We start from the raw sequence: 16,977 nt of genomic DNA, 5'->3' as shown, positions 1-16,977 counted from the left end.
GTGTTTGTGAAGAGGTCAGAAGTGGAAAGCTTTTCGGCTGGAGATATTTTGGAAGAGAAGCATATTGAAAATGAATTATCACAAAACACATTGATGATTACAGGTAACACTAAAACCCACACAACTACATGTAGTGTAGCGACGTGAAGTTGATGAAGATAATCGAAGGTCAAGTCCACCCCAGAAAAATGTTGATTCAAATAAATAGAGAACATTCAAACAAGCATATCACTGAAAATTTCATCAAAATCGGACGTAAAATAAGAAAGTTATGACATTTTGAAGCTTCGCTCATTTTTCACAAAACAGTGATATGCACAACTCAGTGACATGAAAATGAGACAGTCGATGATGTCCCTCACTATTTCTTTTGTTTTTTATTGTTTGAATAGTACATTTCATTTTTACAGATTTGACAATAAGGGCCAACTTTATTGAACCTAAACAATGCTAATTAATCGTTTCAGAGGACAACAGGGAGAAAATTTGAATATTTTGTATTTCATATAATAAAATACAAAAGAAACAGTGAGTGAGTGATGTCATCAGTCTCCTCATTCGTGCATACCGACAAGGATGGGAATATAACTGTTTTGTGAAATTAAGCAAAACTTTAAAATGTCATAACTTTCTTATTTTACATCTGATTTTGATGAAATTTTCAGTGTTATGTTTGTTGGATATTTCTCTTTTTATTTAACTCAACCTTTTTGGGGGGTGGACTTGTCCTTTACAGTACAAAGTAAAGTCATATAATCAGTAAAAGCCAAGAACAGGAAGATAAGCATTAGCCAAAACAGCAGAGACGAAGAAAGACAATGTCTTTGTCTGACTCTTTCCCTGACTTCATCTATAATATTTTCTTTCTTCATTTCTGTAATGTTTGCTGATGATTATGTTCCTACTATTGACTCGATGATTACTGGACTTATATTTTTACCCTCCTCAATTTCACCTCCCGACACTATGCAAAAGAATATTGTAGTACTAATGGATAAAAACAGGAATGTCAAATACATGACCATAAACATTGTGTAAAAAATAGAATATCAATTATTTACAGATAAATATCCATTTCTTTACATCTCACATATAAATATACATTTTCCCTCATTTGGCATTTTGGGTCATGTCCCCTTTACATTGTACACCTATTCACAGATGAAATGTCAAAACTTCATCAAGTTTACACTTAACAAACATAACGCGTTTGTCTATCACTCCCTGACAAGAATCTGTATGAAGATTCCTGTGGATTAATAAAGAGAGATAAACCTCTATGGATTGAATAATAGTGTCCCTGGTTCAAAATAGAGAGAATTATACTGTTCGCATTATTGATATCAGAGCCTCGTAACATAAAGCTTAGTGGTTGATTTCAATGACTGAGTACATTAAAGGGGAATCCAGCCTTGTCCATAAAATGTTGTGTTGGGAAAGAGAAAAATAGATTAAACAGAATGGTGAAAGTTTGAAAGAAATCGGACAAGCAATAAGAAAGTTATAGCTGCTTTAAAATTGAGATCACTAATACTATGTAGATTTCAAATTGACAACTGGGTACGTAAATTATGACAAGGGGCAAGGACAACTTTCCCATAGGCCATGTACTTTATTATCAGGGATTTGTGGTTTTCTCCTAAGTACCAATTCCCCTGGGGAAGTAATCTAAATATTACCCAGGTAGTATGTTGTTTTATGTCTTCATGAAAGAAAAATTCAATTTGAAATAAAACTTTGGGACAAAATGACATTTAAGCCATAATATGTATTGGAGTACATGGAAGAGTAGTCCTTGCCTGACATCACTATGACAACACACGTGCGGCCAATTTGAAGTCTCCTTGGGTATAGTGATTACCAATATTTACAACTTTTAAAAATTCATAACTTTCTTGTTGTTTGTCCGATATTGTTCAAACTTTCACCTATCAACTTGTCTGACATTTCTTTTCCTTATAAAAACAAGTTTTTATTTGGGTTGGATTCCCCTTTAAGTATTGTGTATGATCAATCATGCAAATGAGCTCCATGATCAATGGCTAAGCTTTATCTTAAGGCTTGGTCCCACTGCACTTACAGATGCAAAAAGAATATAAAACGGAAAAGAATCTACCATCCGTTGGAAAAAATTATGTATCTGTTGTGTACTCCTTGCATACGTGTTTCATATGCTCTACATGTTTATCCATCGAGCATCCATCCGCGATTTCATTGTTCACCCATTTTTTCTATCGTATGGAACGGATGGAGTCATCCCAAAATTTTGCTTGTCCGCTGTATCTGTTATGAATACGTTTTGTGTCCATCGGCCAGTGGGACCAGGCCTTTAGCTTTGTCTTATGTGGCAATGGACATAAAAACATTAAATCCAATGCCATAAACTTGAATTTCTTCCAAGTTCCATTTGATTGATTGATTGATTGATTGGTGGTGATTTTTTACCTGATTGCTAAAAAAGCATGAATGCTGGTAAGCAAGCAACCAGAGGACAGACGGCTTAAGGTTCTCTCCGAAGGACCTGGTACTGAGGATTAATGCCTTACCAAAGGGCACTAGCGCACCAAGTGGGAATTGAACCCGGGTCACCAGAATACGAATCCCCCGCTCTACCGACTGAGCTATCGCGCCTCCAATTTATTAAGCAGACTGGCCAAAAGAGTCCTCTTTATCACAAACAGTCTTCTTGAACAGAATCTTTCCTCTCAGCAGCAAGTCTACAACACAACCAAGATTCAGACTTTCATTTTCTCCATCTCTTCTTGAAAAGATCCTTTGCTCCAGAATCCATTTGACCAAAATGCAACCCCCGAAACACAAATGTTTGCAATGGATGGCAGATATGAAAGCACCAATCTGATTGGTTCCTGGTCAGCATTTTGAACAAAATGCACGTGAAACAATGATCTGGATTGGGCATTGCGATTTGAAGGTTGTGTGCAAACCATCGCCTTACAGAGCCTAATGGAGCGTTTTATCAAAATTTGTGATCTGACAGGGTTGTCAGATATGACAACTTTCCTTGATTTTGATTGGCTGAGAAGCACTGTTATTGTGGTAAATGATGGATAAAAAAAACAGACTTTGTCATATAAAACATCTGACAGTTCCTTTGTTGAAACACTCCCTTGGAGTTCAAAGCAAGCACTTGTTTCAAACACATTCAAATACAATTTAAGTGTAAATTGTTCCACAAAAAGGTGGAAGCTGGAACTAGTTGTGGCCAATCCAGTTGTGACCGGTCGAAATCTGTTGTGACTAGTTGACAACAATCGTGGCTTCCAATTCATCTGTTCATCATCTGTCCATGTGTCAGTCACCTCCTGCAGCCAACTTGGTGCTCGACTTAGAATCCTTCTTGGATTTCGTCACTTTCTTGGTTTTCTTGGGGAAGGCTATCCGCACCAGACAGAAAGCCGTAGGAAGACGGAACCCGCGGAAAGGGGGCTCAGTGATGTCATCGACCATTATCACGTATTCACCTGGAAGTAAAAAGATTCAATTAAGAGATTCTACGACTCGTATAAAACATTTTGTCCCATCTTCAGATATATTACATAAGCAATGGTTTGCATTAATGGTCTAACATGTGACCAAATGTGGCAATTCTGTCCATGTGAGAATGAACCGCATAATTATATACCCTCTGTCAGAAGCAGGAAAATCTTTTGAGCCTTTCCAGTAACAAACCCTGTTCACAGTAGAAAGAGTAAAGCTAGCGTTACATAAAAGCAAGCCCTGAAAATTTCAGGCAGAAATGTTGCTGTTTGAGAAATGACAATCATTGATTTCTAGCACTTTTTCTTGATACCAACCTTTGTAAAATATTCCCCACCCCCTCCCGTCAGTGCTAGGGTATTTATTACTATGGGCAAGGCATCCCAAAGGTGCCATCATTTCTTTCAACTGAATGACATAAAATTTGAGTATAAACACAGAATTAAACAAACCAGATCTCTCTAAGTCTCTCATTTATATTTTTTGTTCTGTATTTTTCTCTTTTCTTTTCATTTTCTTAAAAAAAACAAGGGGAACATTCATCTCTTGTCCTGTAGCACCATCCCTCCCCATTTGTTCCTGAAAGTAAACATTCAAGAAACTAACCTGGTCTTGCATATCTGAGGTCGCCATAGTACTTCTCTCTCTTTGCTTTGCTCAGCTTGAAGTCCTTGAGTTTATCGACAGAAAATTGATCTGATTTCACGTGAAGTTCATCTATGGGTATAAGATTAAACAAAAGCTTCAAAATGAGTGACATATATTGTAATAGTTGTTCAACTTTCACCCATGTGTATATCCAGTTTATCCACAAGTGAAATATTACTGTATTACAGTGTATTTTCAATCTTTTTCTCTTCAATCTGTCAATCTTTTTTTAATATTAATCTGTTATTCTCAGCAAGATGAAACTTTGAAGCATTAGAAGAGACAATGTGGAAATTTCTACTGATCTGTTAAATAGATAATTAAAACCAACTTTATGAATGTTTTCATCATAACTATAATCCCTGATTCCACAGCTGTGCGATCCAACGCCATGATTTGTTTGCCTTCCATCACGATTGTGAGAATTTTTTTAACTATTCCAAGTTTTTCGGTGATCAGTACGATTGCCAGTTCTGATATGATACGATCACTATGATTATAACACAATAAAGATCACTGCTTCAATGGTGGGGCGAATTATGAAATTGGGAACTAAGTATTACGATAAAGTTACAAGGGCAAATTGTTGGATATTACATATTCATAGTTATTACTGATCATATCCATACAAATTGTACATTTCAATCCACACAAGTATATTGTAATATTATTTGAACAGCAAACAGTTAGTGATTATCATTCATGATAATTAGAGTCAAATCAACAGCAAGTCTCTAGCACGAAGCAAGCATAAATTTCATTACCAATTATGACAAGTTTCCAGAATAAATGTTCCACAAGCAAATTACAAAATTTTTCATGCACAAAGGATAACAAAATCATGCAAAACAATAGTTTTAGTATATGACAAACTTATATAAGACAAGCTCTAAAAGTAAACTATTCAATCTTAATGACCCTGCTTTGTTGAGCAGGGAAATACAAAGAGAGGTTAAGAGAAGTCTAAAAAGTGGACTTGATATAAAAAGATTTATAAAAATAAAGAATAAAATGTACTAGTACAAAGAAAAAAATTATTAAGATAGTATGATACATGTAGTCATATGTGATTATATTGTAATGTGAATGATATTACTGAGAATCGTTGACAATATATGCATTGAGGATGTAGAATTTCACATCAAATACAAAGTATAAAACATCTTTCTGATACAACACTTTTAGACGAAAAAGTAAATAGCAGATAGATAAATATGGTAATATACAAGTATTATCATGAAATACATTTAACTATTAAAGTACTAGATTTATAGACCAATCCGACCCATGGCAGATCCAGGGGGGCACAGCTAGACCGTGCCCCCCCCCTCCTTTTTTTTGAAAGGCAAAATCAAAATTTGTAATGTAAATATGCCGTTAAAGAAATGTCCTTAATTTGGGGGTGAAAACCTTTTTTTTTGCTTGTTATACTTTCCTCAGGAAAATGTGCCCCCCCCTTGGAAAATCATGGATTCGCCCCTGAATCAAACCTTGCATTATGCAACTGGCCTTCACAGCCTTCAATGGCCATGGTGCATTCCAAAAAATATGTGATATTTTTGCTTTGTAGCAAACAGGGCTTTCACCATCAGATTGGTCTATACAGTGCGTATCAAAAAGAAACGGGACAGATTTGATAAATCTATATTTTTGTATCAAATTATGATGTCTATATTTTGGTGTTAATACATGTAGGTGGTCTGAAGTCTTATCTTTCAAATGCCAAAATTGGTTTCATTCATGCTTGAGCGAACACGGAATGTTTTTGTCTGAGGTTATAAAGGAGGCTTTCGCCAAATTGGCATAAAATGAGAAATACGATGATTGGACTTATTGCTAATCAGTAGATTTCCCTTTAAACTTTTCATTATCTTTGCCATTATTTTCAAATTATGCGGTCAAATATCATTTTCAAATCTATTTATTTACTTGAATTGTGCTGTTGTTGTTTCTTTTTAATATGTTCTCTTTTAGCTTTGAATATTCCGTCTTCAAGAAAAAACAATTTTTTATTAACCGAAGTATGGGAGAGCATGTATTTTTTTTCAAATCCTTTCATTGTGTGCTACAAAGGTTATGAAGCCTTTTGAACAATGCCATACAGATGGGTGGGGGCTCGAGGATGCTCCCCTCCCCCTCAATTAAAAAGATAATGACCAAGAAAAATAAAGTGGAAAGGAAATAAAAGGAAAGATAGAAAGTAAAATATGATATCATTTTCTGAATATTATGTCCAAAAAATTGTAATGAAAAACTGGGAATATTTGTTCCCTTCGCTCGCTTACAAAGTTCCAATACATTTCATCCTGATCTGCCATATCTAGCTCCTTCAAAATTGACTCAATACACCATTGCCATTGAAAGACATGAACCCCTTCCTGTTTGTGCTGTCAAGCATATAATTAAAATTGGTCAAAGGATCAAGAATCCCTTGAAAATAGGATTCATTTTTTTAAAGGTACCGTGATATAATTTGTTTCACATAAAAGGATTTGAATAATTACAAGTTTTCCCAATTAATAATGCAAATCTTCTTGCTTGGGTTGACAAAAAGTCTTCTTCTCTTACTTATGAAGGAAAATTCAAATGTAAAAGTCTAAATGAAAAAAAAATTATTCAAGTAAATAAATAAATTTGGAAATAAAATTTGAAAGCATAATTAGAAAATTATGGCACAGATAATGAAAAGGTTAAGAGGAAGGCTGCTCATTAGCAAGAAGTCTTATCATCATATTACTCATATTCTGCCATTCTGGCACAAGCCTCTTTTTGAACCCCTGGTTTAAACGTCCTGTGTTCAGTCAAGCATGAACAAAATTTATTTTTTAAATTGCATTTCAAAGATAAGATTTCAGAGGATCTATTAACATCAAAATATAGATATCATGATTTGAAACAAAGTTTTTATAGACTTATTTTTATATGCACTGTAGTTAAAGAGGCATTAAATGCACTATAAGTAGGCTAATGTACATGTAGGATGAAACTGAATGTACTGATTGGTATACATTTCAAGATTCTAATTCCAAATATAATATATGACAATAGAAAATCCAAATAGTCAGACTTGTTCATAAAGATTTATTTCCACTATCACTGTGTTTTTTCCAGTGGCTTTGCAGCTGTGTAATCATAATCATTCAAAATAATTCTCAAATTATGATAGCATGCATGATACAAGTTTTGGATTGACAAAACAGACTTTTCGCTTTAACCATCTCAGATATGCCACAATTACGTCTTCCAAAAGGGGTTGTGGTCTCGTTCTGACTTTCCATGAGGGGCCCATTTCATAAAGGACTTGCAACTGTTGTAACTTTGCCATTATGGCAACTACCATGAAAATCTTGATTCTGATTGACTGCTGAGCCCTGTTAACATGGCAGTTGCCACTATGGCTAAGTTACAACAGTTGCAAGTCCTTTATGAAACGGGCACCAGAAATCACCAAAATTTCATGACATTACCAGTAAACAGAATGGACTGATATAATCAATTGAATGAACATATATATAAGTGACAAGTGAAGCATACTAGTTTGTAGTTACCTTCGTCAGCGTCGTCTAAGTCATTAATAAACTTGAGTGCATTGGATACAAGCACTACAATGATGGTGCAAACGTGCATTTAAAAAAAAGGTTAGTTTAGGTACAAGCAACATGGGTCAATATTCAATTCAATGAGTCCATTTGTATTTTACTCCTTAGACCATACAGGTGTAGCTAGAATCTGGGCAAATTGTGGAATTTAGTCAAGGCGTTGATTTAGTGCAATGTCCAAATTTCATGAAATTTCCCCGGCCAACTTCTATATATAATTCATTTGGTTCAGTGCATTGTCAAAATTTCAAAGCTTTCCCCTGGCCAACTTTTATTTAATTCATTTGGCAGGCCTTGAAAAGCATGACTTTATAAGCAGTGATAAAAAAATTAATACTTTTCATGCAAATATGTGTTGGGGTGCATGTTTTGGGATTGACCAAGTTACACCAATTGATTTTATCACTTGGTAATAATATAGGCTAGCTTGCCATTGGAACTTCACACAGCTATGCTAATTGCTTATAATAAAAACAAAGTGAAATACAAAGTTCCCGTATATATTGAATATGACCCCAAAACACAAAACATTATGGTTGCAATTACAAACATTTATATCAATCACATTCCAATTGTTAAATTATTATATTGTCAAGTATCAATCACATGCATTTCCACACAGCATTCGTTCAATGAGTTATCACAAAAATTAGTTCACCTCGCCACTTTACTTTTTTTTGTTATACAAGAAAGAAAATATAAAATATAAATTAATGAGATGCACAAGTCTATGTTGTCTTTACCCATTAAGCCCCATGCCAAAGATAGCTCAAGACAAGGGTCTATGGAAAAAGTGTATTCCCAAATGTGATCATATTTTACAAGTAAGAAAACAAATCCTAAACTATGGTATTGTAAATTCTAATGCCACTGGAGTTCTACAGATCATACATGAATGGCTTCGCAGCAAATCTAATGCGGGCTAGCATCAAGTGCCTCTGAAGTGTGTGACTTTTCACTGTATATCATCAATTATATTATATTATATATCATATTCTATGTCTAATTTTTTTTTCTCACATCGATTCTCATATAATGCATAGTGGGTATGTACCGCGGAGGGGACCCCCATTTTTACACTCAAATTTCCGTTCCAAGGCAAAGCATTTTTGTCTTATTGAAAAAAAAAGAACAAAGAAAGCCACTCCAAAGCATAGCCTTTTCTTCTTTTGGTGAAAAGCGGCTGCAGAGCACTGTCCGACCATCGCCTCTGCGCACCCGGCGGCCGTGCCGCAGGGCTAGCTGCATCATACACGCATACCGTTCCGTAGGGATGCATACGCACTCACACGCTGGCAAACCATTCCAAGGACCCCCGTTTTCACAAACATTTATAGTTCCGAAGCCTGTTAAGAGGACCCTCCTTTTTACAATAAGCCTGCTCCAAGGCCCCCGTTTTTTTGTCTCGCCCGCGGCACACCCCCACCACTTTTTTGGTTGAGTGCCCCCCCAGGATGCTACTAGACCCAGATGCTACCATTAAATACACATTGAATAAAATAATCATCATGCACAAGTTCAAACAGTGTAAAGTAAGAATCTCTCTTGTAGCCTTAAAGATGCTTCTGACAAATGGTGTATCAGATCAACGCAATGGTTCAAACAGGTATATGGCACTGAGTGCATGGAATATTTCATTTGAGTACCAATATACATGTTATAAATTACGAGTACTTGCTTGAACGTTCATATTCAATTAGACCTTAGGATTTTCACTGCTCTGCAATTAGCAGTCTCAAGAACTACAGTGGTTCATGCATAGCATAAACTCCCCGTAACACTCAGGAAACAGCAGCTAAGAAATTCATCAAACTGGAAATTGTGCGATAATAACGGAAAGTGGCTATTGAGTAAAGAGTTTCTCATTATGTTAGGATTGACAAAAAGGCAACATTACCTAGTCCTTGGGACATCTATAAATTTAACAATTAAAGTGCCATATTAGCAGTCAAATTAAACAAAATTGTGAATAAAATTTAAAAGTGAGAACAGATTATAAGTGGATGTGGATGCAATGTGCATAACAGTATCCCATACAAAATGGGCAATTAAAGTTCTGAAATAAACATTTGCACATTGCTTACCATAAAGTGAACGTATACAAAGCAGAAAATCAATTTGCCATTGAAAAAGTGAAAGCATTCATAAAAGAAATAAAAAAATCATGCATGAAATGTCTTGCTATTAACAACCCAAACTGCGACAAATATACAATTCAGTTGAATTATTTAGGTAAAATTTAAAGATTTTCTACTAAATTACTTCTCATTCTACAATAAGATAAGTACAGACTCAGCAAATAAAAATCATAATTGCAATTAAGATTTTAACAGAATTGCATTGGAAGCAATATATTTTTTGTAGTTCACGTTAAAATAAAAAATTCTGTACCTTGCCATTAATGTCTAAATTCACATCAAATATTTTGAATTTCTTCATAACAATGCAAGTAAATTAAATTAAAGATTTGAAAATTTTTAATAAATCCAGCATGAGAATTTTTTCTTTTTCAGAAGTCCATGTCCTTCAACTTGGCTAGCCTATTCTCTATCTTCTCTTTTTTCATAATCAATATCATACTTATAAGTGTTATTATGACTGTCACAACTTAACTGCTTCTTATTATATTTCCTACTATTTGATACCACTATTGTGCTCATACTATTCAAGCAACCGGGCCATCATAATCATCATCGTAAAAGCCACCATCATCATCAACACTACTTCCAAAATCATTGCCATCATCATCATCATCATCATTTTCTTCATCATCATCATCACCATCACCGTCATCGTAATCATAACCGCCACCATCATCACCATCATCACTACTTCCATAATCATTGCCATCATCATCATCATCTTTAATCAACAACATCATCATCAGTACTAGTAATATATTGGCAATATTCCTTCAACATCTAAATTTTCAGCAGCAATCAACGCTTCCACTCAAATTGCTCACTGCAAGTTATTTCTACCTATAATGATATTTTCTTTCCTTCCTTCACACCCACGTTGCCTTAAAACACATACAGCACCAATATTCAAAAGATGCAATATCTCCCATCCCCAATCTTTGGTTTCATTTCCAAACATTCAAGCCATATTTCTGCTTTTTTGCCTTGTTACATCAGAAATAATTTGCATCACTTTCTAAGCAGAAACACTTCTTTTTATTCCATTAATCTTCATTCATTCGTAATCCAAAAGCCCCGCTTTTCAAAACCGACTAACAAATTTACCTACTGTTTTGTTACTTTTTCTTTGACATCATCCATCAAGCAATTACAATGACCAACAAGTGTGAGTATGGGGGATCTAATTAACACCTATAGGACATTTAAGTAGTAACAGATGCTGTCTATCGCCCAGAGAAGAATCATTTTAACAAGGGACATTCCATAATGCTATGTATATTTCTCCCAGCATCACCATCTCACTATCCCTGACACGACAATGCTTGCAGGAGGCAAAGGTCTGTGATTTGTTTCAATGGTTCAACGGAACAGTGTCAATTGGCTAAAACCCTTAAGATGCATTTATAACACATGCACTTCCATAGCTTTTTCACAGAGTGTAGTTTCAGCAAATTGTCATCTTAAAACATGTAGACTGCCCATGAAAGCGCCTTACAGATTCATTTTAAATTCCATTCTGCAAAACATTCATAATTTTACTGCACGTTGCTGGATTCGTTGGGGATTGTACTTCCCGCCACCTTTGGAAAAAGGAGAAGGATCAATTGTTCTTTGCAGGATCTACGGTCAGCATTATGTAATTTAAATGTTTAAAGGATGAAAAACTGTTTAAGAGACTGATATCACATCTCATTTTGCAAAACACGATTTTACTGCAAAGTATTGGTTTCTTTGGATTTTCTTCCCGCCACCTTAGGATAAAAGGGGGGAGGGAAGGATCACCACGTCCTCGCTGGGGTATAACATACAATGTTCCCTTAGGAAAGCACCTCATTCTTGACCAACACGTTCACTTTCATCACTTTCCATTTTTCTAATTTGGTGCCTAAAGAACACTGCAAATGTGCATGTGATGGACAACAAAACCTAGGCCTTTGCCCAAAGAAGAAGAAAACATGGTGCCGGAAGCCTACCTATACCAGGTGTTTGCGTCTTGCGGTCTACGCTAGGTGAAGGAGAAACAGCCGAGGGCAATTTGCCGCTCGGCGTGCCAGTGGCAGAGCGGCCATGGGCGCTAGGTGAAGGAGAGACTAAAGAATACTTGCCACTAGGCGTGGGAGAAGCTGAGAAAAAGTTCAAATGTCAAAGGGTGATGTCATTCACAAAACTACTAGATTGAAATGGAAAAGAACAACTTTGTGACTTTAAATTCACACACTGAAAAGAAGTTCATAGATTCGTTGAAAAATCCATCAAACTTCATTTAATTATTTAAAGAATACATCAAACAAGGCCAATTCTAACATGGCAACTTTAAAAATATCATGTGAACTATCTTCTTCTGAAAGAAATATGAAACAGTTTACAAAAGAAGAAAATAGATTGAAGTTTCAATTATGCTTGATAATCTTTCCAACACCCAAACCTACATCAATAATTGCAGGTATTTGAAAAGGAAATCCTAATATCAGAAAATGGATGAATATGTTTGGGAGACAACTTCAGACGAGAATATCTGTGGCTCTAGCTACAAGTAACTTGTAACAAGTAACAAATCAAATGTACTTCACACAAATTTATGATAACCTAATTTTTCATTCTACTTTATTTCTTCCTTCCTTTCTTCTTATTTGTTTAATTTACTTTTTTGAAAAGACAGCTTTGAAAAAAAAAGAGGGTGTTATCCTCTTTCAAATATACAAGTCTGGGTCCTGTTACACAAAATGTAAAGTTCGATCGTACAAGTGTTATTTTCAAATCATAATTAATTGCACATTGTGATCATTATAAGGCAAAGAACCTTGGAAATCAATCCTATGGTCAGTTCCCCCATGTCTGCGCGGTCTCCCAAGTCTGCGCACCCGCGTATCTGCGCCATTCTAGTAAAAAAAAGATCCGCAATGAGCACGAACTTTACACATGCAATACATAGACAGGTATTCATAAAAAATCCCGCCTCAAAATGGTGGAAAAATAATGAATTCAGGGCATTTCATGCAAAAGCCTCAAAATGTAGCCTTTGTCATCAAAATCCCGAAACGTGTGCAAAGTGAATGAGTGCGCAGACATGGGGTACCATTTTTTTTTCAATCTGAAAATGACAGCCCGAGGTTTTTTCCAGGAAAATCATATATTTCTTTCAAATTTTTATGAGATATTTGGCACACTAACTCATTATGATGTAAGGAACATTATCAACTGAAAGATTTTGTGAAATAAAAAGAAATTCACTTCAAATCTTAACTCAGATCGTTAGGTGCGCCGACTTGGGGCCCACCATCATACAATTAATTACAATGGTTTGTGATACAGGACCCAGAAATTAAGAGATAAGGGAAGAATTCTCTCAAATAACTCATCCGTGATTTTCATGCACTGAAATATTTTAATCTGATTTGATTGAGAGGATATTGTCAAAGAAAAATCATGCTCAAGACTGCATAAAATGCTCTGCTTGTACACTGTAGATCGAAACTCAAAGTTGGCCAACCACCAAGTAAATGGTCAAGTGTTATTCATGCTCCTCTAAAAACCCCACATCAAAGATAAGAAAATAGACAAAGGTGAGAATAATCTATGTTAATCAGCCCATATACCAGAGAGAGTATCATAACCTCATCACACCATCAAGTTGAAAGAATAGCAGAATAAATCAGTGTTGAGAATTCTATGTTCAGTAGATCACAAATCAGGGCTCGTAACACAGAGATCAAAGCGTTCAATCATAGGATGATTTTAATGCTTGATTATATTGATTATTACTTGCAATCAAGCATAAAAATCAAATGTACAGTCAATTATGAACACATGTGCATGCAAAACATTACTCACCAATTGATAATGGGGAAGATTTTTATGACTGATTGCACTGATCATTTTTTATCAACTATTTGCTCTTTTTTGTTGGCCCCTCGTTCTCATAATTTTGTTTTCCATGTTGTTATAAGTTTTTTACTTACATGTATGTATATTTTGTTTTCATGTTTTTTATTAAGAATTCAAATAAATTGAACTGAATAAAGCATATGAATCAATAGTGCGATTGATTGCTTATCTCTGTATTAAGAGGTCCTTGGTTTGTTCTTGATGGTGTGACGAGGGCAATTAGTCAAGCCATAGTATGACTCAATAAACAGACTTCAGTTTGTTAGAAGACGTGCAAGAGTCTGCTACAGTCACACCAACGAAACCAATTCCAAACGGACCGATGGTATGTCATTACAAGTGACGTAATAGCTTTGATCTGTCTGGAGTCGATTTCGCAGGTATGACTGTGCCTTTTGATAAAGCTTTCAATGGTCACCTATACTCTTGTTGAGTTTGGCCCCGATCCTAAGCTGGTTCGCTAGACCGGCCGTTTTGGAGTTCTTGGCCTTCTTCTGGGCTTCTTCCTCAAGGGTGATGTCGAGGATGGAGAATGGTTGATAGCCAAATGGAGCGGGAGGCAGAACTACATCCTAAAGGTGTTAAGATACACTTGATCATTAGCACTGTGGAAGTGGTTGAAGGCTTCAAGAATTAGAACACTGTTGATGTCCGAACTCAGCAGAAGGCAGCCCAACATACTAAAGGTGTTAAAATACACTGGTTATTAGCACTGTAGGTGTTTAAGCATCAATGGTGGATGGTTGAATAGAACACTAAATCTTAAAGATATCAAAATACACTGATTATTAGAACTATTAGTTTAATCTACTAGTTGTCTGGATTTTCTTGAAAATAACATCATTATTTCAAAATGACTGATGGCCAAGTGGATAAGGAGGCTTTACATACTTCATGCTACAGGTGTTAGATACACTGGGTATTAGCACTGTCTATCTGTACCTCGGTTTCTAAGAATGGCCGGAGAATGGTTGACAGCGATCGATAGCAGAACAATTCAATACATCCTAAAAGTGTTAAAGATAAACTGCTCCTTTAGGATTGAATATACTGCTTCTTGTTTCTTGGCTTCTAAAGAATACATGTCATTAATAAAGAATCGTCAATAATTTAATGGCGGAGAAGGCTTCGCTACTTCCTAAGGGCATAAAACAATGACAATAAGCACCAAGGGAGTGAAACACAATCCTTGCCCTACAGGTGTAAAGAATGTGAATTAGAATACTTTAGTATAAGCAATGGAGGTGTAAAATATTGGAATACGGCAAAGTAGAGTCCTCATTTCACCATCATCACCAAGATTTGGAGAGAAGGCAGGAAATACAGGAGCTGGATGGTCCCTAAACTGCTTATGAGAGTCAAAGAAAATTCAGTAGTCAATAATACCAAAATGCACATGCATACATCTAGGGTTTCAGGTGTGATGGAATGAAAGAATTGCCTGATCCCGAAAGATGCAGTTGTTCTATGTATGTCCAGAGCTTTTCATGAGGCCTGGATTTGGCAATTTTTTTTCATATGAGAACACAAGCTCAAGTACCTTAAAAAATGGGTTTTGCCGAGTCATAACACCAGGTTTTATTCATTCCTTTTTTTTATATATTACTTGAATGATACATGTATGTTTAGGATTAATGCCTAATTAACAGGTCTAAGGTAATGTAATTATTTTAATGGAACTTTCATGTCTTGCCATTCACTGCTTAATATGATTCACCATTGTATTTATTACATTGTTAACTTAATATAGTAATGTACCTGTTTGCATAAAAGCATTTTTCAAAATGTAAAGCAAATTATTTATCTGAATGTATCAACTGCCATTGGCATGCATTTTCAAACTGCACAAATATACATTAAAAAATTAATATTCACATAATAACATGCAGATTATTTGCAACAGGGATTTTGTAGAGACTATGTTGTAAGCAGTGCTCACTCAAAGCATTTTCTACACTTTAATTGGCTTTTGACTTGAGACACAGAAAATACTTCAACAGTGAAAAAATGGAAAAGCAGACACTGACTTGAAAAGCAGACATGTGAATTATAATCTTCAAAGAATTACAACCTGTTCACAAATCTGACCTAGCAATGGTGAAACAGTGCTTTCTAGTTTATAACATTAGGCATATAAGCATTATTTCATGCAATGTAAAGATGATTATATACTTGAATGAATGTCCTTGAAAATATATTGAGTAAATCTATGATTACGAGTATTCACTGCAAATAGCAATTATATATGATAAAATAATACAAATCTCTCTATCTCACATCAATCATATATGTTTAAAAGCAGTAAACAAAATTTAAAAAATAGGCAATAAATCGAAAGTGGGTAGATAATTCTAAAATATAAAGAATGAAAAATCACTCAAATATCATATATCATAAATTATGAGTTTTCAACTGGAAGCATTGCGGTTCTCTTGAATGTACTACATTCTGGCAAGTTTGTTTGGAATAAAAGCAAAATTCAACATGCACTAAAAAAGGTTACAATAATGCAAATCATTATGCATGAATAAAAAACATAAACAAAACAAGTTATTGGTAGAGAGAAAAGGAATTGAATAATTTGGATAAATTTTCAACTCAGTTTTTAAATGAAGAAAAAAAAAGAGGATATAATTCCTTTAAAACAGACTAAAGCTAGATTGCTCTATGTGTATACAGAGTAATATCTGTAGAACATAAAACTAAAAGATACCACGAATGAACACTAGACACATATGTAATTATGTATAAGATAAATTGTAATAAATAAGTGAATGTTGAAATCAAAGCAAACATGCAAATTCCGAACTGAACTGCTTTAGCAACGATGGAAGAACATGACAGGAAGTTTGAAAACAAAAGGATGTGTGAAATCAACTGCAGGAACTACGCTGCTATAAACGTTTCGAAGCTAAACTTGGAGAAAGGGCTTGATAAGAGGTGTCAGATCTACCTGTAGGAGTTTCCCTCTCCTTTTCAGATGCCGCCATCTTGTTAACAGATTTGCTTCTTTGGACCCTTGTCAAACTCGGCCAGAACAAATGGTAGATAGGATGGGGAGACACCAGGAAAATACAGGTCCTGATTGGTCAATTGTTTGTATGTGGTGTTGTCATGGTGATTGGGGTAAATGAGAATGTAATGAGCATGGGAGAGTGGATACAAAGAAGCATGTTTGATTTGAATCCAAATTAATACGGAATAAA

General features: G+C 35.2%; 1 protein-coding gene across 3 annotated transcripts in view; it reads right to left on the bottom strand.

Moving 5' to 3' along the window:
* Positions 1 to 2,677: 2,677 nt before the first annotated feature.
* Positions 2,678 to 16,977, bottom strand: part of LOC121427363 (MORN repeat-containing protein 1-like) — a 30,302-nt gene continuing 16,002 nt past the window's right edge. Inside the window, exons 5-7 of one of the 3 annotated variants that reach the window (XR_005971685.1) lie at positions 14,190 to 14,343; positions 4,105 to 4,215; positions 2,678 to 3,482 (exon numbers count right to left, since the gene is read on the bottom strand). The gene's annotated coding sequence lies outside the window, so the exon portion shown is untranslated. Of the gene's footprint in view, positions 3,483 to 4,104; positions 4,216 to 7,694; positions 7,749 to 14,189; positions 14,344 to 16,977 lie in introns of those variants that run through there. The other 2 variants (XR_005971687.1, XR_005971686.1) reach the window with 2 other exon arrangements.

Source organism: Lytechinus variegatus, chromosome 14 (genome assembly GCF_018143015.1).
Source record: "Lytechinus variegatus isolate NC3 chromosome 14, Lvar_3.0, whole genome shotgun sequence".
Classification (NCBI taxonomy): Eukaryota; Metazoa; Echinodermata; class Echinoidea; order Temnopleuroida; family Toxopneustidae; genus Lytechinus; species Lytechinus variegatus.
The sequence above is the reverse complement of the archived record's forward strand: the minus strand, read 5'-3'. Positions and strand labels throughout refer to the sequence as shown.